Source organism: Lutra lutra, chromosome 2 (genome assembly GCF_902655055.1).
Source record: "Lutra lutra chromosome 2, mLutLut1.2, whole genome shotgun sequence".
Classification (NCBI taxonomy): domain Eukaryota; kingdom Metazoa; phylum Chordata; class Mammalia; order Carnivora; family Mustelidae; genus Lutra; species Lutra lutra.
Window position 1 is genome coordinate 65,039,262 of NC_062279.1, and position 27,596 is coordinate 65,066,857.

Genomic DNA, 27,596 nt, shown 5'->3' on the forward strand with positions numbered 1-27,596 from the left:
AATCTCAAACTTTGTTCTTCTTTAACATTGTTTGGCTATTTGAGGATTCCATATGAGATTATATGCAATCCATTTAAGATGGATTTTTAAAAAAATTTCTTTTTTTTTTAAATTTTTTATTTTTTTAAAGATTTTATTTATTTATTTGACAGAGAGAAATCACAAGTAGGCAGAGAGGCAGGCAGAGAGAGAGGAGGAAGCAGGCTCCCTGCTGAGCAGAAAGCCCGATGCGGGGCTCGAACCCAGGACCTGGGATCATGACCTGAGCCGAAGGCAGCGGCTTAACCCACTGAGCCACCCAGGTGCCCCTTAAAAAAATTTCTGAAAGAAATTCCAGTGGGATTTAGTTAGGGGTGTCATTGAATGTGTAAATAACTTTAGGTGGTCTAATAGACTGAATTGTGTCTGCCCCAAATTCATATATTGAAGCCCTATTAAATTTGGAGCTAGGGCTTTAAAGAGGTTATTAAGGGTAAATGAGGTCATAAGGATAGAACTCTAATCTAGCATGACTAGTGTCCTTATAAGAAGAAGAGGGGGTGCCTGGGTGGCTCAGTGGGTTAAGCCGCTGCCTTCGGCTCAGGTCATGATCTCAGGGTCCTGGGATCGAGTCCCACGTCGGGCTCTCTGCTCAGCAGGAAGCCTGCTTCCCTCTCTCTCTCTCTGCCTTCCTCTCCGTCTACTTGTGATCTCTCTCTGTCAAATAAATAAATAAAATCTTTAAAAAAAAAAAAAAAAAGAAGAAGAGGCCCCAGGAATGAATGTGCATAGAAGAAAGGTGTTTGAGGACAAAGGAAAAAAGTGACCATCTATAAGGCAAGGAAAGAGACCTCAGGAGAAACCAAGACTGTCCGCACCTTGATCTGGCCTTCCAACCTCTAGACTGTGACAAAATTAATTTTTGTTGCTTAAGTCATCCAGTCTATAGTGTTTTATTACAGTAGACATACCAGACTGATACAGGAAGTACTGATATTTTGACAGTATTAAGTCTTCTAATCTTTGAACAAGATATATCTTTCCATTTATGTGTGTCTTCTTCAATTTCTTTCAACACTGCTTTGTTGTTTTCAGTGTACATGTCTTTTGCCTTCTTGGTTAAGTTTATTCCAGAGTATTTCATATTTTTTTGATGCTGTTGTAAAAGGAATTATTTTATTACTTCCCTATTGGGATTGTTCATTGTTAGTATAGAGGTACAGCTGAATTTTGAGTGTTCATTTTGTATCCTGCAACTTTGCTGAATTTATTTATTATTTCTAAGGGTTTTGGGGGTAGAATCTTTAAGGTTTTTAAGATCATATCATCTATGAACAGAGATAATTTCATTTCCTTCTTTCCAGTATGGATATCTTTTATTTATTTATTTATTTTCTTAATTGCTCTGGCAAAGACGTCCTATACTATGTAGAATAGAAGTGGTGATGGCAGGCATTATTTATGGTTTTATATGTCTCTCTCTTGCACTAGATTACACCCAAAACTCTTGAAAGTAGGAATGAGTCTTATTTATACCTATATCTTCAGTGCCTGGGATTGACTAGTATATATTTAATCTAATTCCCTAGAGAAAATTAAAGAATGAATGAATTTTTGGAGAAAATAAAAGGTTATTTTGAGATTGACTGACAATCTCTTTGGAGTGACTTTGGGAATACAAATATAATCGTTGGTAAAAATTTTGGTTAAAAATGAAGAGTTCAAGGGGCGCCTGGGTGGCTCAGTGGGTTGGGGCCTCTGCCTTCGACTCAGGTCATGATCCCAGGATGGGATGGAGCCCCGCATCGGGCTTTCTGCTCAGCGGGGAGCCTGCTTACCGCCCCCTGCCTACTTGTGATCTCTGTCAAATAAATAAAAAAATAAAAAATAAAGAGTTCATTGTAGCTCACCCAGGTTTAACATCAATAGTGACATCATACTGATAGTATGTACCCTAGATACAGGGCAGAAGACATTTCCTTTGGCCTGGTTGATTTCACAGAATACTAGCATGATGAAGTAGGGTATCTTTCTTATTTATTGATGTAACCCTATTACTTGAGATAATCCTGAGATATAGTAGGTACTCAAAAAATGTTTTTTCACTAAATAATATGCAACAAACAATGTGTGGCAATGTGCTAATGGCAAGGAATTCAATGTACACTGTCATACCTGTGCCTCTTGAGAACAGTCTTAGGGATTCTCAAGGTCATAGATCTAGTAATGGGTGAAATCAGAGCTTGAACACCGCTCTGAGTGCAAATTTAACGTTCTTTCAGGGCTTACCTGTTGCTTTAATCCCTTTTGTGTCCTTAGAACTTTATAAGTAATAGGTATTCTACAAGTATTTGTTAAAATAAACATGTTCTTTGGATAAATGTTATTTCTGAGCTTTAGTAGATAATTTGTTCTAGACTTTGTCTGTCAATCCAGAGAAGCAAGTGTTTGTAGCTACCATATTCTTAAGATTTGCTCATAACCATAGATCCTGGCCCTACTCAGTTACTCGGTTAAAGACAACAATGAGCCTAATTAACAATTTTGGCCAGGGTATAATTTCATCTGAAGTATTCATTTTTAAAATTACCAGCCACTGCTTTGTCATACATAAGACTTTAGCATACATAATATGAACCTATATATAATACATATATATGTATAATATGTGTACACACACACACACACACACACATATATATACCTATATATAATGCATGTCTAAGGTATATGTGCATGTGTACACATACGTGTGTGTTTATATATATATATATATATATATATATATATACACCTACACACACATATATGTGTGTGTGTGTACACACACACACACACCCACACCCCAGCTGGCCATCTGTGTCTGACTTCCAGAAGTGGTGGGCGGGGATCCCTTCAGGAGATACTGTGAGAACATAGTCCTGCCTCAGTCTTTATAGATAGAAGTGAGTAGGGGACACTTGCCAATGACTCTGGTACTCCAAAGACTGTGGCTCTGGAAACCATGCATGTCCCTGGCATGGACCGTGAGATAACTAGAAGATAAGTTTAGTGAGTGCTGCAGTCCAACAGTTTTGAAGATGGGAGCAAAAGCTGCTGTAGTTTGGAGTAAATGTTACTAAGACTTCACATAGGAAGGAGGCCTGGAAGTATTCAGATTATAGAGATAGCTATTAAACAGTGTGTAGCATATGCACACTTGGACGTTAATATAATTACCACCAGGAAAGGCCTAGTAGGAAAAAAAAACAAGCTTCTTTGACACAGGGAAAGTAACTTATGGATTAACAAGTGAGTAATAGACCTGGCTGGTTTGGGTTTACTAAAATTTAATGGGATTGGTGTAAATGTCATCACTTAATTTTCTTGATAAGTGGTTGATAACAAGTATTAGCAAGAAAGTTTTGCAATAGTAAATTTCAGTGTTAAGAAATAGCAACCAGTCCTCTACACACCATTATTTAAAAATAGTGATGGTTTCTCTTGGTTAGGAGTACAACAAATCTTTGCTGGCTCTAATTGTTACTCTGAAATCTCTCTCTTCCTTTCAGGTGGTCATGGGACAAAATTATCCTGAATATGTTTTCTTCCAAGACCTTCCAAACCAGGCAGCTGGGATTGGCTGGTGGTCAGTCACAGTCTGGGACAAGAAATTTGAGAAAATAAATTTTAGTGGGAGGCAGAGAACCAAAAGGAAATTAAAAAAAAAAAAAGAACAAAAACAAAACCACACATTCAAAACATTTAAGAAATTATTTCTCATCATTTTCAAATCCTCTCTGAATTAAAAGTATGGTTGATGGGTGGAGATTTAGAGAAATTAAGTAGTCTTCAAATTATAGCTTTATGAAGCTTCAAATTTGGCAATGAAAATTTTAGACAATTAGAATAAAATTGATTCAATTGCCAGTGAGCTAGAAGTAGCAACTTTTATAATTTTCTGATTAAATGGTTATTTCCAATGTCTTTGTTTTGTTAAAATATATCCTTCATGGTTCTCATTGAGTTTTTTCCTTCTAGGCTGAAGGATTTTGAAATTAAGATCATTGTGTCATCTTTATAGGTTTCTCATTGCTTTATCTGTAGTAGGAATTTAGGGTACCCATCTGCAAATCTTTCTGTCTCACCTGGTTTGCAGCTCACATGGTAGGAACTCCATAACTAAGTGAAGGCTGAGAAAGTGGCAATGCTTGCCTTGTTGATGGTGAAATGCTATGGTCATTTCCTTTCTTCATCCCAGTATTTGATATATATATAACTCTGAAATACATTAATTGAGTTTTATCTGTGGAATTACCAGGATGCAATGAACCAAATTTGGAATTGCTGAAATTTAGTTTATTAATGAGACACCAATAATTGCCTTGAAAATCAAAACTGTTTTTGCTGTAATTCTACTTCTAAGATAGGGCAGAGGTGCCTCCATAAGATTTTTTCAATTATTATTTCAGGGATGTAAAGAGGCTAAAATAGGGAGAAGAAGCAATAAATATGGAGCACATCCATTATTACTTAACCAAGGGAAGTTGGGCACTGCTTTGAAAAAACCCACATCAAAAGTGTTAAAAAAAAAAAAAAAAGAAAAAAGAAAGAAAAAGTGTGCACTGACATTACTTTATGGTCCCTGGCCATTTATCTCCGCTCTCTTGCACATAGTACATTGCTAAAAATATGTTTTTCCAAATTTTTATTTCACTCTCAAGATAGTCCTGGAAACAAGTTAATCATTACTTCTGGAAGAAATTGAAATTAATATTACTCTTGAGGATCAGGAGAGAGCAGGTGAAACCCAGAAAGCATAATGCACTTCATATGGTCAGGAATCCAATACCAAACCAATCATGGTGTGGCATCTGGAATTAAATCTTATTGTTCCTATTTGTAATAGTGTTTCCTCTCCTGTACTGCCTCTGTGCCTTGAATAAATGAGGGTGCTCACAGCTGAACTGATTGCTATGGTTACAGGCAATCTGTGTTACATCTCAAGGAAGTGAAAAAAGGGTAGTTTGAGGTAAACATTACCCCTCTTTTACAGGGGACAGTTCTCTCACAACTGCGCTCCTGACTCAGGCTTCTGTTGAAAATATACGAGGAGTGCATCAAGGACCGAGTTCTCACCCGCCCTCCTGCCCCACTCACAAATGCATACCCTTGATGCCCAATCCTATTATCATCTCCAGAGGATGAGCTAATTTGGTTTCCGGAGTTTGGGGTTTAGGACCAGGTTTAGAGTTGCAGACACAAAGAAATCTGTGAGACCTGTAAAGTTATATTTATTATTATAACATATTTGGTAAGCACTGGTATTATTATTGGCACCAGCCAACTGAGCCCTAATACTTCCGATGTTGCAATAGCTAGCACTAACAACCCTGGTACTAACAGTGGTGCATGCCTGTCCTCCAACACGCTTGGTCCCCAGGGCTAGATGGGGACTTGGGCTGTTACGTTCTGTGGGTAAAGGGATGGTCTCTATGCCATCTGTTTGGCTGAGTTCACCTCCCAGGCATGGATCAAGAGCCTTCTCTTGGCCAGGTGCTCTCCTAGGTTCTGGAAATGGGAAAATGAATAGGTCTTTTCCTTCTTGGAGAGTTGTCAGATAATTCTTATAATTCCAAGGATGAAATCAGGCTATGAGAGACTGCTTTAAAGGTTTTTCTAGTTTTGTCTTGTTTTGCTTTTTGTTTGTTTGTTTGTTTTTAGGTTTTCCAAAGAACTCGACTGTGGCTGAGAGCTGTTTTTCTGTGAAGAGAAAGGTTGCAGATATAGAGACGATGACCAACAGTAATATTTCAAAGATCCTACAGGCCCAAGCTAGAATCCTGCTTTTTACTTGATACATTTTTGTACGTATTTTAGTCTATATTTCATGTTTCCTTGTGTTTCTCCTTTTAGTTTATTTTTCCTTTGTTTCTCTTCCTGCCCTTTTGAAAATATATTTATAGATGATTTTAACCCAGCCCCCTTCTCTCTTAGTTTAGATAATTCCTTGGTAATTGTAGCTCTGTTGAAATTGGAATTGAAATAGGGAAATTAATTTTGTAATTCATTACTAATGAGTTCATACTTTTCTTTGCATAAGAAAGATATTAATGGCATGAACTAAGCTGACTGGCTTTGGTCTCTGGAAGGAAGAGGTTTTATTTCTTCGTTACAAATACAGCTTTGGGCAAGGGTTTCTGTTTTGTACAAAACATAGTTTAAGCCTGATTCTGTTGGGTAGGAGGTGATCCAAGGAAAGCTCAGTATTTGAGACAAATTGGTCAGTACTAGATCTTGATGGAGATGTATCCATTCTCTTTCTGTTGGTTTAGAGAGCATTTGGTCTGTCCTGTAGCAACAGGTCAATATTCAAACTTGAGTATGAGCAGAGAATCTCGCTGTTCCGACAGTGAAGGAAGAGCAGCTTTGGAGAACTGGGCACATATTCCAACAATTTAGCTTCCATATCAGAAGGCTAAGATTTTTAAAGCTATAGGAGAATTTTAATATTGATTTAAGAATTTCAGCACATTTAACATTCATGCTAGTTACTTTCTTCTGCTAAAGTGGGATAATTTCTTCTCTCTCTTTTTCCTTCCTTCATCCCTCCCTTCTTTTCCTTTTCTTTTCTCTTTTTTTCCTCTTTTCTTTTCCTTCTCTCTCTTCCTTCCTTCCTTCCTTCCTTCCTTCCTTCCTTCCTTCCTTCTTTCCTTCCTTCCTTCCTTCCTTCTCAGTCCCAAATAGCACATTGTTTAGTATTAGGCTTTCAGGTAAGTGTGCCTCTGATTTCAGAAGGATCCTTCTGCCTCTTCAGTTCATCCTGATATTATTTAGATTATTTCTGGAGGGATGTGAAAAGAAAAAGTGCAGCATAAAATTGGTGCTGTCTTTTGCCTTTTTGGCCACATGGACTGCGACCCTTGCATTTGCTTGTGACAGTGCTCCTACTAACTTACAATTGGACAGAGCTATTTCTTCATGCAATGGAGGAAATCTATGAAGATCAAGAGTTTGGGTTGAATTATTAAAAGTACATTTTTTGAAGAACTACTGTGGATCATAATTTTCAGGGCCCTAACACTTCACAGTGTCAATCTCCTTGCTTTTTCAGGATAATGATTAAGAAAGGTATTAATCAGTTTCAGAAATGGGAATATTTGGAAACCTCATAGGTCTCTTGGGGTTTTATGCAGCAGTTAGTTATCCTTAAGGGCTCCACTTTCTCTCTCTCTTTCTCACACATACACATGTGTACACACATACACACACACACACGCACGCACACAGACATAAATACTATCAAGCATCTTAGAAAGCAACCCAATATGAAATTTACTCCTGGCAGTCCACATGAACAGAAAGTAATTGGCAAGGATTCACTTCTAAGGAAGGTTTATAGAGATGTTTGGCTTTCTGGTACAAAATTTTGGGGGAGGTCTGTGGAAATGATTGAAGATTAGGTATAATGGCTTAGTGGCTATTGAAGCAACTATGAGAAGACATTTCATATAAAATGAATAATAATGTAATATTTAACAGTCCCTAAACATCAACATAAAAGTAATCTATATTAAGATTCTACAGTTATATATTAGTTTCCCAAAATGAGCTCTTGAGTTGTGCCCTGGCTGTATTTTAAAATTAAAACAGAAATAGTGCATCTCTTCTTCATTATTTCATTGCCCAAGCCAAGAAGACTTAGATGCTTTCCTTGAATATGGAATTCTTTCCAGCACTCCCACAAACAAATTAAAGGAGATTATGGGTTTTGTGTGCATGCTGGTCAACCAGCCGCATCCTCTACAGGTTCTTTTAAATATTTTGTTTTTCTCAGGAGATTTTATTTTTGACTCTCAGTTTGTAATGTGGACATTGGCTAGGTATCCCCAAATTGAAAGTAGGTAGCTAAAATATTCCGAAACAGGCAAACAAACAAAAAAGAAGTCTGAGCTGTTTTGTTTGTTGGTTGGAAAGGGAATCGTTTTGTTTTCCACCAAACACTTTATATTCATTCCTTGCTTTCCTCATTCCCTGAGTAACCATAAAGGGTGACTTTCTCTTTATAAATTTAAGTGCTTGCCTTAAAACTTAATAAAATGTTCATGTAAACTAGGCTTTTTCTTCCTGGTTTTATGTTTGTACTATTTCTTTAATTTTTACTTTTTTGGTTTTACTTGACTCTGAAATCACGTTTAAAACCAGAATCCAAATCAATTTTTAGTAGTGTCATTTTGACAAAAGGATAAAGCCCTACTTTTCATGTAGCTATTCTTAAGAGCCAAGTCTTCAAGTAACCACATTCATAGAAGAAACATGGTTTTGTTAAAATGGTCCTTAGAGACTAGTCAATAGATATAAATTCTAGAAGTGAAACTTCCATTAGATGTCTGACAAGGTGGTAAACTTTTCTAGGTCTCTGTTTTCTCATACTGACAAATGAGAATGCTGGGTTAGATGTTTTCTCATTTTTTTTTTACCCTATTCTACAGTTTGGAAATTTATAACCCCCAGATAGTGATTAAAATAACTAAAATTCTCTATTCCTACCCAAAGTACTATTGTTATATTAACTATGATGATAGAAATACACCTCTGTGAAAAGAATATTCTTAATTCAGTTAAACTAAGGCTTTCAAGAATCCCATGTTTAATAGTTCAAACTGAAAAAACAATTCACTTCAAATTAAAAGAAAACATTTCTAAAAAGGCTGTGGATTTGTGGACATTTGGAATAAATCCCCTTCGACCTTTTCTTTTCTTTCTTTTTTTTTTTTTAAGATTTTATTTATTTATTTAACAGAGATCACAAGTAGGCAGAGAGGCAGGCAGAGAGAGGAAGGGAAGCAGGCTCCCCGCTGAACAGAGAGCTCGATGCGAGGCTCGATCCCAGGACCCCAGGATCATGACCTGAGCTAAAGGCAGAGGCCTTAACCCACTGAGCCACCCAGGCGCCCCCCCTTCCACCTTTTCATTGCTCTTCTTCCCACTCCAGGAATCCCAAAGCCAGCATGCTCTTAAACTTATTTCTGGATTGTAAATACATGGGTAATGGTGTTAGAGTATTTACTCTGAAACCCCCATGGTCACAAGAGTCTTGAAGTAGTGTTTATAACAACAACAACCCCATCTCTATTTAAAAATAATATTTTAAAAGAGCACTATAGAATTTTTTAAAGAGATATCTTAAATAAAAAAATTATTGCTAAAGGAACTCTCAAAGTAGTTGATAGCAAAAGACATTTTCTATATTTGTTAAGAAAAAATTCCTTAAGTTAGTATAATATTTGGAAAAAAGAAAATCTGATTTAGTTAACAGTTATATTCAAAAAGGGTTAATTTGGAAGATACATGTTCTAGGCACTCTGGCAGATGCTTGATTTTCATCTGGCTTAATCTTCATAGTAATACCGTAAAAAAAGTATTATATATTTTTTTAGATTATGAAAGTGAGCATTAGTAAATTTACTTGCCCAAGGATTTAAACTGAGTCTTTGGCTCTAATTACCACAAACAACCATCATCTGAATTCTTTTTTCCCAAGAAATTAAATTACTCACGTTCTCACAATTATTTATGGTGTGTTAACGAAGTATTATCTAAGGGAAGCTTTACCCTAAAAAAGACAAATGATTTGGAAGCAACACATCAAAACAGCCAGCCGATCTGTTGCAATTAGAGAAGTTGTGTATAAATGGATTCACTTAGGTAAGCACTCTCCTTATGGGTTTGCCCATGCCATAGTAATTTGCTTAGCTAGCCCTTTTTTCAAGAGATAGTATAAAGATAAACATCAACTCACATCTCAGAAATTACTGGATTAATTAAGTCCATATCAGTTTGGATTTATCTTTATGTCATTATGGAAAATGCTACAATTATTATACAGTTGACCCTTGAACAATGTGCTGACACCCCTATGCAGAAAAAATCTGCATATAACTTTTGACTCCCCCCAAATTTAACAACTAATAGCCCGATAACATAAATGGTTGATTAACACATATTTTGTATGTGATATGTATTATATTTTGTTTTCTTATAATAAAGTAAGTGGCAGGACACCTTAATGGCTCAGTTGGTTAAGCGTCTGCCTTTGGCTTAGGTCATGATCCCAGGGTCCTGGGATCTAGCCTGCATCAGGCTCCTTGCTCTATGGGGAGTTTGCCTCTCCCTTGCCCCTGCCTGCCACTCCCCCTGCTTGAACTTTCTTTCTCTCTGTCAAATAAATGAATAAAATTTAAAATAAATAAATAAATAAAGTAACCTACAGAAGAGAAAATTTTATTAAGGAAACCATAAGGAAGAGAAAATACTGAAAATATAGTACTGCACTGTATTGATTGAAAAAAGACTGTGTTTAAGTGGTCCAGCACATTTCACATCCATGTTGTTCAAGGGCCAGCTGAGTCTATATTCTAATATGTCAGTTTGTCTTGAATGTTGAGGTTGTATGATATTAGATCTATGTCTCGGAACATGGTAAAGTTGTTACAGAAAACACATTTGTCCTCTTTTCAAAGTTCAAAATAAGAAAACATTTTTCTGATTTATATGAACAAGTTAATAATGCTTTACAATCTTAAAATATCTTTTAACACTCAGAACTCAGAAATCAGTGCCAAAGTTCCTATTTAACATCCAAAAATGTCCAAAAGTGTGGGCGCTAGATTGATTTGCTTCTCTTTAAGCCTGTCTGATTGATTAATGAAACATTTTCAAAGAGAGAAATGTCTTGCTGCGTGGTTTTTCTGGGCCCTGCCTGGAGGAAGTAAACCTTGGGAGGAGCGGTTTATCAGGAAGAAGAATGAAGCTTTTCACCAGCATTGTGTCTACTATTCAGCACCTTCCTGATTGCTGGAACCAAAATGCTGCAAAGGCCCAGATACTCTGATGTGGACACGCAGGATCATATGCTTACTGTCTAGTCAGAGAGGAATAGTCCTTTTCCTTTTATCCCCACACAGAAAGGCATGGACCAACAGTGTGTTGGGAAAAACCAAGTCACAACTTGAAAAGCAAAACAGAGAAACCAACGGAGAATAACAAAACAGAGAAACAAACCCTCTAAAGCGGAGGGTTTTAGAGGGAGAGGGGTGGGGGATGGGTTGGCCTGGCGATGGGTATTAAGGAGGGCAGGTATTGCATGGAGCACTGGGTATTATATGTAAACAATGAATCCCGTACCACTACATCAAGAACTAATGACATATTGTATGGTGACTAACATAACATAAACAAAAATAAAATTAAAAAATCACATTTTAAACTATTTAAAAAAAGCAAAACATAAAGAAATACCTTAATTAAATGTGATTTAATAGAAACAAATTCATGTTCATCAGCACACCATAATTGTAGCTTATTTCCCTGCCAGCAAGAAAACGGATCTCAAGCAAAGTCTAGCCATTGAAGAAGACTGGGTGTACTCTTATCCTTGACTGACTGCGACCTGGATTGAGATGAAGCATATTCATCAAAAAAACCTCAGCTAAGAGAGTTATCTTTCCATTTTTTCAAAGATCTATCTGATGCTTCGTGGAGTGACTTCATAAAAGTTTGATCCTCTACACACATTTCTCTATCCCAAAGGACTGTGGGAAACAAGAATGAACCAAAATATCTCTTATATTAATTGAAAACTGGACAGGAAAAATTTGAAGGAATACCACTCTTTCTGGGTCTCTTCAGTGATTATAAGAAAGAAAACAAAATAAAAACAAAAACACATACCTCTAGGTTCAGTCATCCTCCTGTTTAAATCTCTGAGAATGCCCTTACTGATCTATCTAATTCCCCAGGAAACACCTGCCTCTCCAGTTGGCCCTTTGTTGGTTAACAACAGTGTGTCAAGGGGAAATAGAATTTCCTCTGTGTTAGATGTTTCTTTGTTAGAGCTGTATCACATTCAGGCATTTTTCTTTCCTTTTTTTGATGGAGGAAAATGCAGGATGATGAGAAAGGACTGATTGACATCACCAGATTACCTTTGAGTTATAAAGCCATTCCAGTCCGATCACTAAGGCTGAGTATGCCTTAGGCTCAGAGACTTAATTGGAGTTTTCTCTTGCAGCTCCATTTCCTTCTTGAAGGTTACCGAATTAGAGCTAATAGAGAAAGAGTATTTCAGAACATTCCATTTAATTTGGTAAGATTGTCCATTTTGTAATATTCATGTCTCTCAGCCCCTTCATATGCACTTCTTCTGTTGATGCTTCATTTGCCATTTTTGTGGGGGGGAAGGGAGAGGTGCATATAATTCCATTATCAAATTTTCTTTCCCCTACAATGACTTTTCCATTTTGGAGTTCTAGGGGATTGTGCTCATTTTTGTTTTTAAACTACATAATCATTGGCTTTTGGGTAATAATGCTTACAAGTACTTTTTTTAGAATAGTAAAACTTTGATAGTGCTTCCTAAAAACTTCTTGGGGACTGTAAGAGGAAAGGTTTACACCCAATAGGTTCCCTTTCATACCTTTGTTTCCAGTGATATTTGAAGCTCCCATGCTTATCCTCAATAATCAGAGTGCTGATGGCTTTGACTTTCAACTACTCTCCCTTGACTATAGAGTCTGTGGTCATCTTTATTCCATAACCAGGAATGAGAAATTTTTGTGATGTGCAGCAGTAACTTGAAGAAGTTCCAAGGGGATGAAAAACACAAAGGGAGAATTAATGTACCTAAATTAACATAATATAATGAATAGCTTGTTGTTGTTGTTGTTTTAAATGAGGCAAAAATAAATAACTCCTCAAAACAAATTAGGGCAAAATGACAAAAGGGTCAAAACACAAAATTCATTAGTTGGCCTGGAAAACATAAAAACAGACCAATAAAAATGATAGACCTGATTCCTGTCCTCATGGAACATATGGTGTAATTATTCAAATAATTAAACAATTATTTATCTAAAAACACAATAAATGGTATAAAGGAAATCATGAACTAAAAATGGTTTTTATATTCTTAAATAACTGAGAAAATCAAAAGAATGGTCTGTGACATGTAAAAATTATATAATATTTCAAATGTTAGTGTCCATAATTATAGTTTAATTTGAATGCAGTCAAGCTACTATGACCCAGCAATTGCACCCTTTACCCAAAGGATACAAAAATACAGATTTGAAGGGGGACATGCACCCCAATGTTAACAGCAACATTATCAACAATAGCCAAATTATGGAAAGAGCCCAAATGTCCATTGACTGATAAATGGATAAAGATGTGGTAATACACACACACACACACACACACACACACACACACACACGATGAAATATTACTCAGCCATCAAAAAGAATGAAATCTTGCTATTTGCCATGATGTGGATGAGCTAGAGTGTATTATGCTAAGCAAAATAAGTCAGTCAGAGAAAGATAAATATCATATGATTATGCTCATATGTGGAATTTAAGAAACAAACAGATTAACATATGGGAAGGGGAAAAAAGAGAAATAGAGGGAAATAAAACATAAGAGACTCTGAACAATACAGAACTGAGAGCTGATGGAGGGAAGTGGGTGGGCAATGGGCTAGATGGGTAAAGAGTATTAAGGAGGGCATTTGTCATGATGAGCACTGGGTGTTATATGTAAGTGGTCAATCACTAAATTCTATTCCTGAAACTAATATTATACTATGTATTAACTAACTAGAATTTAAATAAAAATTTGGAAAAAAAGAATGAATGCAGTCATGCTCATTTGCTTGCATACTGTCTGTAGCTCATTTTGCACTATAGTGGCAGAGTTCAGAAAGACCAAATGGTTCACAAAGCCCAGGATATTTGTTATCTGGCTTTGTACAGAGAACATTTATAGACCAGTGCTCCAAGGGAATGAATTTAAAAGTTGGTTTTGTTCCCTTCATAAAGGAAACATTGGTTGCAGTACTTATAAAAATAGAGTCCCTAGAGGTTGTAGACCTTTCTTCTATAGAAATTGCAAGTACTACTAGAACTGAGTAAATGGAAATAGAAAAAAAATTAACAGTTTTTCAGGAAAGCTCATTTGAACAGCAGAGAAACCTAGACTTTGTATTTGTACTATTTTAATAAATTTGCAGTTTTTTCTCCTGAACCATCTATCTATAAACCATAAATATGTATACATTTATACATGTATAATTAAGTCTAATTTTGATGTTTTTCTTCAGTTATCAGGTTCAATCTATAATAAATGAAATTGGTTGACAACTGGTAGATATTACCAGTCTTATTGAATCATTATTTTTTTTAAATGTGATTGTGTTTATGCCATGTGCGGTTTTACATTAGTGAAAAGAAACCATGACAAGTTAGAGAAAATGATATAGACATGGATTTTGGAGTCCAAAATAACTTTGAGCAAGTTACTTAACCTCTTTTAGCTTTTGTTTCTTTACTCTAAAATCAGTATATCATTACCTCTCTCATACTGTTATGAAGATTAGATTAGGTAAAACATCTAAACTGTGTGGCATAGTGCCTAGTACTTAGACATGCATCTTGAATATGTTAATTTTATTACCATTATCATCACCTTTACTCTAAGCCCCTTGAAGTCGGGAACATGTCTCACTTGTCTTTAAATTCCCATTGCCTATCATATAATAGGGGCTTAAGTTTGTTTGGTAAATTATAAGAATTTTTATTTCTCACATCTCAAAACCTTTATAAGACAAAATTTTTATTTAGAATATATTATTAGTAATTTTAAATAAAGAACAAAACAGTATTCAGTTTTTGGCAACATTTGCAGAGAAATAATACATTAAATGGTCATTAGAATGTACCAACTGGGGCGCCTGGGTGGCTCAGTGGGTTAAGCCTCTGCCTTCGGCTCAGGTCATGATCTCAGGGTCCTGGGATCGAGGCCCGAATCGGGCTCTCTGCTCAGCGGGGAGCCTGCTTTCTCCTCTCTCTCTCTATGCCTGCCTCTCTGCATACTTGTGATCTCTCTCTCTGTTTCAAATAAATAAATAAAATCTTTAAAAAAAAAAAAGAATGTACCAACTGAATTAAAATCCACACTTAAGTCTAGTAATGCAGAACTGATGCTGAGAAAAATCAAACCAGTGAGATGCAGAGGAAACTGAGAAATTCCCCCAGTGCATATTTTTATGCAAAGAAATGAAAATGATGAGATCAAGATAACAAATAAGAACACTGTCCTCCAGCTAATGGATAACCCCTGGACGAGAGAACAAAACAATTAGGAATGAAACAGTTATCAAAGATATACTGGAAGAAAAAAAAGTTCCCAGTTAAAGAAACACTGATTTAGCTTTTTTTTTTTCTATTTCTTAGTTTTCCTTAAGCCATCAGATCTTACTACCTTGCTTATCTCACTTGTAAAATCACATAAAATTTTCTGAGATTTCATGGATTATTGGTTATTCAAGTAGTGTACAGCTTTCATAATTTTGGAAGAGTCAGGATGCTTTTAAATTTTATATTGTAAAAGCTAATCCAACTTTAAATACAAATGACAAAAATCTAAGTTGACTTATAAATTTTAGTTAAATTTGAATTAAGTTTGAATTAAAGCACTAGATAAAGCATTGGTTTATTAAACATGGATAATAGTGATAAAAGTATGCATCCCATTTAGGAATCTAAAATATTAGCCACTGAGATGCGTGGGTGGCTCAGTTGGTTAACCATCTGCCTTTGGCTCAGGTCAGAATCCCAGAGTCCTGGGATCGAGTCCCACATCCAGCTCTTTGCTCTGTGGAGTGCCTGATTCTCCCTTTGCCTGCTGCTCCCTCTGCTTGTGCTCTCTCTCTCTCTGACAAATAAATAAATAAAATCTTAAAAAATAAAATATTAGCCATGGAAGTTATTAATTACATATATGTTTAATAGTAGTTAAACATATATGTTTAACAACACTTCCTAGCTTGAGAAAAGGTAGGCTAACAGGTGAATAACACAAAATTCTTGCCGTCAAAGATACTGATAACCTGGTTGGTAGAAAAATGCGTGCAGGAACAAAAAGAAATGAACAAAGAAAGGGTTATTAAAATGAAAAACTTTGTTTGAATACATTATCAAGAAGATTCAAAATTACGGGCGCCTGGGTGGCTCAGTGGGTTAAGCCGCTGCCTTCGGCTCAGGTCATGATCTCAGGGTCCTGGGATCGAGGCCCGCATCGGGCTCTCTGCTCAGCAGGGAGCCTGCTTCCCTCTCTCTCTCTCTCTGCCTGCCTCTCCGTCTACTTGTGATCTCTCTCTGTCAAATAAATAAATAAAATCTTTAACAAAAAAAAAAAGATTCAAAATTTCATATTAGATTATTAGCTCTATGAAAGGGGCAATTTTAATGTATCAGTATTATGATTGATTTGGAAAAAAATTCTTCAGGTTCTGGAGACCTGAAATGATTTTGATAGAGAGAGCTTGTTTTAAACCTTGCATAGTTGCACTTCTGGTTTTGGATCGTTATTATCTACTTGGAATGAAGCCATTGGATCTGTTTCTCCTCTCATTCTACCTCTTCTGGGTTCCCTCTTCTTTTTCATCATCATCACAATAGCTATCATTTATTAGATTGTTTTCAAGTAGTAGATAATATTTGCAAATTCTGTATTCTGTACTGGGCACTATCCCAAGTGTATAATCTAATGATCAACATGCATTATTCAACAATCCTCGTAACAGCCTGATGAGGTAGATTCTCTCTGTATTACCATTTTTCAGGTGAGGAATCTGAAGCAAAGAGAATTAAAGTAACTTGTCCGAGGTTACAACTTAAAAATGGCACATCTGGGATTTGAACCCAGGCAGCCTATTTCTAGACTTTGTGATCTTAATTGTTAGGCTGCACTGCCTATGATCAAGCCCTGCAATTGATGTTAGGGCAATCTTCTTAAGAACTTGCCAAGATAGAGATTATTGTCTTTATTTTCACAAGATAATACTGAAGAGTCATTGACTCTCTTGAAGTTTCAGCATTAGTAAGTGACAATGATGGGACCCAGGTTTGGATAAATCCAGTGTCTATTTTCATTGTTTAATATTGCCTTTTATTGAATTTTAGATAAGATATACTTTAAGCAAGAATTTCAATCTAAACAAAAAATTCATACAGTAGGAATATGTAATACAGATAGGTGATTTTCTTTCAGGAGATTATTTTTAGACAGATTTTCAAAAGCAGATTATTTTTTGTGTGGGGGGGATAGGAATACATTTAACATATGATAACAAAGACTTTTGTTTATAAATACAGGATTGTAAAAGGTAGAGGTTTCTTAGCTTGCTTCCAAAGAGGCCTTTAAGAATAACAATACAAGTTCATCATAAATTTTTAAACCACACTCAACTTAAGCTACTGTAATTTTAGAGCAAATGAACGGTTAGACTTTTATTATACTCTGTTATCCGATATTAGAAAACTCCCTTGTATAAGTGACATATATAAATAAAGAAAATAAGCATTTAAATCACCATATCAAGTCAAGCAAAGCCTGTATATATTAGTAGGAGTGGTTTCCATGAAGAATAGGGTTTTGCATCAGAAAGATAATTGTACTAGTGTTCTTAAATCGAGTGGAAATGATTTTGAGAAGAAACCTTCATGTAGACTTGAAGCTAATAATCTAGTAAGATTTGTGCTATAAGCTTTTGCAGAGACGATGAAGGGGTTTGTTAGTTGTCATCATTTTTACTTGGAGGCTACTGGTGTCATGGACTACCCATTTGTATGACAGCTAGCTGACATTAAGCTATCTGTGGTGAACTAGATGAAACCAACTGGTTTGCCATATAGAATGATGTTTTAGTTTCACATTTTGTTCATCATTCTTCTAACTGAAGGGTCTATTTAATCGATCTCCCAATTTGGTTTATTCACCTTGGCTACTTTGTGTGATTATAAATAATTTTTTCAATTGCAACCCTTTTTTATGTATAAATAAAGCAACATACTACTTTTGCTTATTTTGTGTCTTTGAATAGTAATTTGAATAAACGCTTTTTTTTAAAGTGTCAGGTGAAAGTGTTACAAAAAGATTTTTTTTTTTTTTTTTTTTTTTTAAGAAACCACAGTTTGCCTGTTCAAGTTTGAGCCAACTCAAGTTCTTTGGGTAAAAGTCAACTCAAAATAGATCTCCAGTTCCTGACATGAAAGCAGCATTTAAAATCAGGAAATTTAAGACCACCTAGTGATTTTTAATATCACAGGGAAAAGTTTCGTTGATTTTTGGTATCTTTTTCCCTTTAGAAAAGTAGATTTAAAATGCTAATAAAGCCAGTCCAGTGTTCCTTTGAAAATGAAAAAGGAAATGGGGGCACGGTATTCATTTAATGATGGATATATGAAAATGACAGCATCCTAGGGAGCAAGAGCAATGATGTAGATCTTTTAAAATGAGGATATTAAAGACTTTTTCTTGACATGCTAAAGGCAATGTATACAGGGAATAATTATAATGCCTACAAGAAGGTAAAAAAGCTGAATTGGCTTGCTGGAGTAAGTATTATCTTTTTTTTCTGATGGGGCTCAAGTAAATGATTGATTAAATATTTGTCAGATATTGATTTTTCAAAAAATATACACATTTTTATTTTTCAGATGATTCTTTTTTTTAGATTATTTTTATTAACATATAATGTATTATTTCCCCTTGGGGTAAAGGTCTGTGAATCATCAAGCTTACACATTTCACAGCACTCACCAAAGTACTTACCCTCCCCAATGTCCATATCCCAGCCATCCAATCCCTATTCAACCCCCCCGCCCCACAAGCAACCCTCAGTTTCTTTTGTGAGATTAAGAATCTGTTATGGTTGGTCTCCCTCCCAATTCAGATGATTCTTTTTTGAAGAGATAATATGTGCCCACTATTCTTGGAAAATTTTCTTTTATCATATTTTTTCCTTCCTAGCTTCACAATTCTGTCATTGGTTTACTCTAACTCTTCAGCCTTCTTACATGTGCCCAATACAGAGTATTGGGTTGTGATGTCCCTCATTATGCACAACATGCAGATATGAGGATTGGAGGTTCATTTGTTCTTAATTCCTTTTTTAATAACATTATGGACATTGCTAAACAGTCTTTTGGGTGGGTATCTGAGATCTGTGCTTGTCTGAGCTTACACACAATTTGTCTATCTATAAGTAAATGCCTTCCATGTCCTTAACTTCTATCTGAAAATTTTTCATTTTGAAACTTGCCTTAAATTTCATAGGACCTAAAAACCCCTTAAGACCAACTGGTAGTTATAGAGTTTAAAAGAAAAATAACACAATGACAACATAATCTCTTTTACAAAAAGCAGAGGTTATTGAAAATATTTGGTGTACTCTATGCAAGACTGTAGTTTCACTTTGTCCTATTATATGTACCACATCTATCCTTGAGTTAGTAAACTCAGTTTTAGGTGGTGCCTAACCCTGACACATGAAGAGGTAACACTGATGAATGAGTTTGAAATCACACACCAAAATTGGATGATGTGTTCTATAACCCCATTTATGCTGGAGGAAACAGGAAATGAGAAGAAATGACACACCAAGGTCAGTGTGCACCACATATTCTTGTGTGGATTTGCAATTTGCAAGAGGTGGAGTGGCAGGATCAGGAGAAGGTGGGCAGTGGCTCTTCCATCCCTCCTTTCATAGCAGATTATTTTGTAGGTTTGAACTTACATCCCATCAAAGCTTTGTTAACTGTTAATTCTACCTGAATAGCCCTCTGCCTGACCCAGGTGTAAGCACATCAAAAGGGAAGCGTGGTGGGTGTAAAAAAAAAGAGCGTCATTCTTTTAATTTGCGTGAGTATATTAATCACACACTTTGGGGGGAGAATTTGGAGGGATATTATTGTATTCCTTTGTGAGGACCTCTCAATCTCTATAACACATATACTCTTTTACCTTTGGAAATTTCAGCATGCCATCACTTTTTATCCTTAGCTTTCCTTTGCAATGCAATTATTAGCTGTTGAGGAAACTTTCACATCAGATTCCAAGTTGAAGAAAGTCATTTAAATAAGCTTCACTGATGTAAGTACTCATTTTCACTAAATATTTTTTTAAAATTAGCTATTTCACTAAAAAGGCCCATGTTTAAAATATTATCAGTGAATAGTCTCACACATTAGCAGGAGAGATTCTTCCTGGCGTGAGTCCAGGCTTGCCTTTGCGAATGAGAAGAGAACATTTTGTATTCTACCTGCCAGGTGAGAATCTGAGTCATACCTCCCAAACTGGTGTTTTTGGAGGCAGAGAGCCAAAGAAAAATTTAAAATGTAGCAGTTCTTCCTTCTTAATACAATGCATAAAATATTGACAGAGTGTGTTATATGGATGGTTTTTAATTTCAAGTTCTGGTTATAAAGTTCTAATAAACGATCAAGAGGAACACTAGCTAATTTAGAACATAATTCTTGGAAGAGTGTGTTATGCCCCAGGGCTTTGGCTTTGGAGAGACCTTTGACAATATTTAGCATTTCTTCATTGAGACTCTTGAGTAGCACAATCTGGGTAGCTTTGTGTTAGGATATTTCATTTCATTAAAGCATTTCTTCTCTTATTAGCACTCCCAAACTTTTCTAGTGATTATAAGATGTGACTGGATTAGGAAAAGGTTTTCTAGGAGATTGCTCAATTCATAAATAGAATTTTTATCATCAAAATTAACATTTAAACATATTTTGAAACAATTTAATGTAATGAATATGTTAGAGTATATATTTTTAAACTAACATTTTGGTTATGGTTTTAAAATTCAAAACTTCACTTTTTTAAAGTAATAATGCAATTGGTGATTCTGTCGCTTAAATTATTTCCTACTCTTATCCAGGCTTTAATCAAACTTTAACAGTTAAAAATACTCATACTGCTATTCACCATTATTATGGGAATCTCTGATTCTGTAAACTGTATAAATACCTAATTCTTCCTATTTTCATTGTGGTACTATAAACCTGACTCCAGTTCCAGTATGTGCCTTTTCCAGCACCACCAAGCATCTTACTAAATTCTGATATTATCTGCCTAGAAATGGCATCAGATCACACAGGTTAAGAACTCAGTGCCATTAAGATGCTCCCATCCCCTACCTTCAGACACAATTGTAACTCTTGGTTGCCACCTGTGCTCCTGACTAAGGTTTAGGAAGTTGCAACAAGTTCCTCCTTGGGTTTGGTTAGTTTGCTAGAGGGCCTCACAGAACTCAAACAAACATTTTACTTACTAGATTGTTATAAAAGGATATAACTCAGGAATAGCTAGATGTGAGATATGCATACGCCAATGTGTGGGGGAAAAGGCAAAGCTTCCATGCTCTCCCAGCACATCGCTGTCTCAACATCTCTGTGAGTTCACAGATGCGGAAGCTCTCCGAACTCTGTCCTATGTAATTGTAACTCTCCAATTACATAGGCATGATTGATTAAATCACTGGCCATTGGTGACTGGATCTCCCTTCTGGGGGAGAGGGCCGGGTAGTGCTAAAAGTTTTAATCCTCTAATCACAAGGTCAGTTTCGCTGGCAACCAGCCTCCATCCTTGGGTGTTTCTTAAAAGTCACTTCATTAATACAACAAAAGACATCTTTATCATTCTCATCACAGGAAATTTCAAGAGTTTTAGGAGCTATGTACGAGGAACTGGACAAAGACAAAAAATATATTTACCATAAATAACAATATCAAGGTACTTTGGCCTATAATTATTCACTCTTCTTTAGAAACCTTATTTCAACTCAAATTGTCTAGTAAGGAAACAAGTTTTGTTTTTCATTGTCTACATCAATGACCAATAATTCCTCTTAGGTTCTCTTCTATATTTCTTGCCCTGATTAAATTATAAATAAATTATATATAAATTAAAAATTTATAAATTAAATTATATATAAATTAGACCAAGAATTATCCTGCCATTCAAAGTCTTCTAGTATATGGCCTTACTCTACTCTTCCAAACTTAACTGTTATGACTCTTCCTTAGGAAACAGAGACTTTCAGCAAAGCAAGGTATTCACTGGTGTTAGAGTACCATACATACACCTATACTTTTATTCTACATTTCCCCCAGCTTTCATCATCCTTCCTTTCCCCTTCATATTCTTATCACCTTATTAAATCCAATTCAAAAACCATGTTTTATCTCACGTATCTCCACATGAATTCTGCTCATATCTCTCTCCCTGTGCACTTTGGACTTCAGTAGCATTCACTGTTTACCCAGTAACAGTCACCAGGCAAATACATGAAACTTTAAATGTATCTTTTCTTTATATAATAAGTTTAATAAGTTATTTATATAATATAATTATCTATATAATTATATAAATCTATATAAATCTATATTATATATTTATATAATATATAATGATTATATTATATAAATAACTTTAAAAAATAATTTATTAAACTTATTATATAAAGAAAAGATACATTTAAAGTTTCATGTATTTGCCTATATATAATATATAATATTATATAAATACAATATAAATATAATATAGAAATAACTTTATAAATATAAATAACTTTATATAAATTATTTATATATAAATAAATAATAAATAAATAAATAATATATATTATATATAATGTCTATATTAAATAAATAAATAAATAAAACGTTATATAAATTATTAAAATCATATACATAATATACAATTATATTATATAAATAACTTTATATAATAAGTATAATAAGTTTCTTCAGGGCAAAAACTGTCTCATCTTTCTTATTTACACACCGCACATAATATGTGCTCTATAAAAGGCACTCATGGTTCTCTGAAAAAGAGTGGATGGAAGGAAAGAAAGGGAAGAAGGTTGAGAGCGATAAGAAAGATAGAGAGACAGATAGATATACAGATAGTGCTTGACTTGTCTTTCCTATCATCAGCAGAAATGTAAGTTTTTGAAAGATAAGGACTATAGGTTTGTGGGAAAAGAAACCATAAATATACATTATCGTACTGTAGGTGCTCAAATATTCATTCACTCAATAATTATCAATTAAATTACTCCTTTTCTGTCTCCATGAAGAATTTCTCCCTCTGTAATCAAAGAAGGCACCTCCCTGCTTTTAGCCTTTTCAGCTGGACATTTTGGAAAATAACATAGTTCCTTCTCACCAGTTTTTGGAAATACCTGTTAGGTATGTTGTCCATGCCTTTATGATATAAAAATGAATGTTTCCCTCATCAAATATTCTCATGTTTAAATAATTTTAATTAAGACTTCAAATTAGAATTTCCAAAACATCTTCTAAATATTAAGTATATATCACATAGCTAGACAGATTATGATGAAGCCTCAAAATACCCTTAATCTTTCTGTGATGATCAATACCTACTCTTCCAGTACTGCACAACAGCAATCTAGACCTATACAGAAACATATTTACAAAGGATGCATATTCTTATCTTAGTGGGCTGGTTGTCTGTGTGTTTTCATTCTCTATATTTTTTTCTTCCTCCATAGCCAATGCACAAGGAAATTGGAGCATAGATTCATTTTTTGTTGTTATTGTTTGATGTCATCTATTACCAAGGCAGTGATGGATTTCCTAGTCAATTCCATTTATAAAAAATCGTCAGAGATCAGGTATATTTCACTGAGATCTTTTTTACCAAACCTGTATCACCTTTTGTACCAAACCTGTATGCCCTATCATGTCAGCTAGAATATGCTAGAATTAGAATGTAACAGACTGTAATAGAAAACTCTAATACAAGTATGTGGTTTAAACATTATGGTAGCCAGGCTGATTAGTTTAGCAGCTCAGTGATGTTTCTTTCCATTTTTCTGGATTACTGTTCTAGCCAGGTTGGCTAGCTCCTCTCCACATTGCTAAAGCTCTAAGCGTCAACATCTTATTCATCAATGCCAGAGAAAGATAAAGAACAATTTCTTCCCTTGGTATTAAAAATTTATTAAAAATGAAGAATCTTCTCTAAAAAACATTTTCTATTAATTTTGTCTCTTGTCTAGTTAAAACCTGGGACTCATATAGGCAGAGATGTTTCTGCTTTGTGCACTGTTATTTCCCTGGGACCTAGTGACTGCCATGTAGTGTGTAAATATTTGTGGAATGAATGGGTGAATTTATCCAGGTCTTATTGGCCCAAACTGGATTGCACGCCCTTTCCCCAAACCAATCGTACACAAGGAAGATGGAACTCTATAATTGCCTACGTGCCCTTCACAGTTTATCTGAGTAAAATGAGGAAGGATAGACCCCAGAGCAAACTGGGGACTTACAACATGAAAAAAGGTGCAAATGGCCATTAGGTTGACATACACATGGTCTGCTCCAAACATCATAGCTAGCAATTTTGTGGAAGCAGAAGTCAGTATTTACAGTAGGTTTTCAGTAAAGTAAGTTAATGAAAAAAGAAGAAGTATGAGCTAAATACTGCAGAAGATCAGCCTAGGAAAAAAATGAAATATTGTATGTCATGATGTGACTGAGTCATGCAGCTTGAGATTGCCCAACTCTTCTGTATCTTTATGTACTATCTACTTAAGGCTTTATACATGTCCAATGTAGTGTTAGCTATTTAATTAAACTTCATGGTAGAACTTTGTTTTGTTTGTCCTGTTTTTCAGATATTATCAGAAATGCTCAATCATGTCATTAGGAGGTATTATCCAAAGTTACTTGGGGAAATAAACTGTCTCAGGTATTTTACTTTTATTATCTACATTAAATTTGATCTTTCTAGGTTTAGGACAGGACATCCTGCTTAAATGTTTAAAGTCTGAATCTGCTACCTACTGTATTTGTTACAACTCATTATTAGAAACTTTAATTTTGGACATATTTGAGCAATTAACCAACAATCTACGGTTTGATGGTTGAAATGATGAAACTTTTAGCAAATTGCATATCATTGGCTTTGTGGTTTTCTGTCTTGTATACCTCTATCATGAAAGCTTTTACTAAAGACTTTTCTGTAAAATGGCAGGGACTTCAGCAATGCCCAGGTAAACTGGCCCATTGCAAACAAACAAACAAACAAATGCAGAAAAAAAAAAAGAAAAATGAATTTCCCCTTTAAATCTGTAGATCTGTCTAGAGATTTTTGCTTTGTTTTCATGTAAGAAATGGTTTTGATAATCAGCCCCTAGAATTCTGCTCATCTTTGCTAAATATGCCCAGATAGAAATTTCCAAAATCTACCTTCTCCTCTTTGAATATCAAATCTTTGTCTGTTTTCTTCTATCATGTATTTATTTCATTCTCTATGATTTCTCAAAGATTTCAAATTTGATTCAACACTCTTCTTTAGTATTCTTTTAGAAGAAAAATCTCAAATACATTTTGAAGGGCTAATTCTTCTCTTTACTTTGGACTTTAAGGCCTCCTCACCAATATTTTGCTTCTGACAATCTGAGAATTAGTTTCCCTGACAACTGAAATAGTTCTATTCTCATTGCCATATGTATTAACAGGTTTCTATCACTCCAATCTTAAGATTTCTTCCTTGAACGTTCAGAAAAAAATAGATAATATCCTGTAGTGATACACATGGGCTTTAGAGAGTGTCCACCTGGATTGAAGCCTTGGTTCTGCCACTTATTAACACTTTGAGTCTGCATAATGAGAATAATTGCATTGATTTCATAGCACTGTGAAAGCTCCATAAGTTAATGTCTGTAAGATACTTAGCATAGTACTGGACACATTATAGTTGCTCAAAAATTGTAGCTGAACTTCATGTTAAAGAAGATATGGCATTGGAGAGAGGAGAAACAAAGTTTGGGGTAGGTTTCCAACATATATCAGAAATGCAGTGGTGCTAGGAGATTGAATATTCTGTCTGTGATCAAAGTGTTACTTGCATGGGACATTTCGCACTGCTATTTTTGTATATACTTGCTATTAGAGTCTACTACAATAGTTGAAAATTCATGACAAGGGATAACTACAGTAATTTCGAGGGCGTGTAACCCCTAAGAAGCCAGTAAATTTATATGAGCTGTGACCTTTGCTTCCTGTAAGTGCTTAGGAAGTGTCAGAGTTTGTTTTCTGCTTTTTTTTTCTCTTCTGAATCTTACCTCAGATGGCCTTTGGTGTGTTTGATATTTTAGGCAGTACTCTTTGAGATATTCATTTTTCTCCTCCCATTTATTCCCTCCCTTTATAAACATGAACTGTGGATCCCATCCTGTATCTAAATGGGTTCTTTCCCTGTTAAGAGTATATTAAGACCCATTGATCTTCAGGGTCTTCAAGTCATCTGTAGCCCACTGTATTAAGGTGCATGCTGTGTGTTTTAGTCCCTTGTAGGATGTTGCCCAATTGTGTACTCTGCAGTTTAAACTTGGAAATAGACAGCAAAGTGTTTGTTTAGTTTGCGATTGTGGGTTTGTCAGATTTTTTAGGGGGAATGGTAAAAATAAACACGTCATAATAATTTATATACAAGGATGTTTATTACAACATTATTTGTAATTGTGAAAAATTGAAAACAGACTAAGTGTTTATCAACCAGAGAACAGTTAAACAAAATATGGCACATCTATAAGATGGAATACTAGCTAGACATTAAAATAAATGAGGCAGATTTGTAAGTAGTTTTATAAAAATGTTTCAGTAACATTGAGTGGATAAAAGCAAATTGAAGAATATTATGTATATGATCCTGTTTCTGTGTGTGTCTGTGTGTATGTAAAACCAAAAATGCCTAAAAGTGTAGCTATTAAACTATTAACAGTGGTACTCTTGAGCAGTGTGGGGTAGGGGCATATAAAGAATGAAACTTTAGCTTTTATTTAACACACTTCTATTATGTTTGAATGATTTACAGTGAGCATGAAATCCTACAATAATTTAAAAAATAAAACTAATCGAGTAAAAGCTGATTTATTTTTACTTTATCTGTGTTAATTATCAGTTGTTTATTGATAAAAAATTAATGAGAAAATATTTCACATCTATCCTTCTTCCCATCCATAATCCTGGAATTTGATGATAAAAATTAATCGAATGACACTGGATTTTTCTATTCAATTTTATAATAACTTATATTTTAAAATACAGGATTAAAATCATAACTAAATAATTGAATAATTGATGTTATCAATTTATATTAAAGAAAATGTTTTTAAAGGAAAGTAAGGGGAAAATATTTTCTTATACTATTTCTATATTTAAATTTCAAAAGGATATTTGTTTGAAGAGAAATAGGTCAGAAACTAATTATACAAAACAAAGGACTCTGTGTACAAGAAGTAAATTGGATATTGGGATGGAGTATGGGAAAACCCAGTGCCTGGCATATTTCTGCCAGACTTACATTTTTTTTCTATTATTTTAATAAACTTAATTATGAATTGCCTGAGGACAAGGACACAGGCTATTTTAATTCTGTGTGTGTGTGTGTGTGTGTGTGTGTGTGTCTGAATGAGATAAGGGAAAGCAGAGGGAAAGGAAGGGAAAGGAAAAGGAAAAGAGTGGGAGAAGGATAAAGGGGGAGGGAGAGACTGAGAACTGAGGAGAGAGACAGCGAGAGAGAATTATCCTTACCTTTCAGAGTTGATCCTATATTCTGCTGTAAGGTTAGAGAAAGTGAGCTCTGAGAAAACCTAGAACATGAAAAATTATCAAAATTATCAAAAATTACAGATCCGAGACTTCCAGTTTCTGGTCCAGCATGTGAAAAGCTTGGAAGTTGCCACT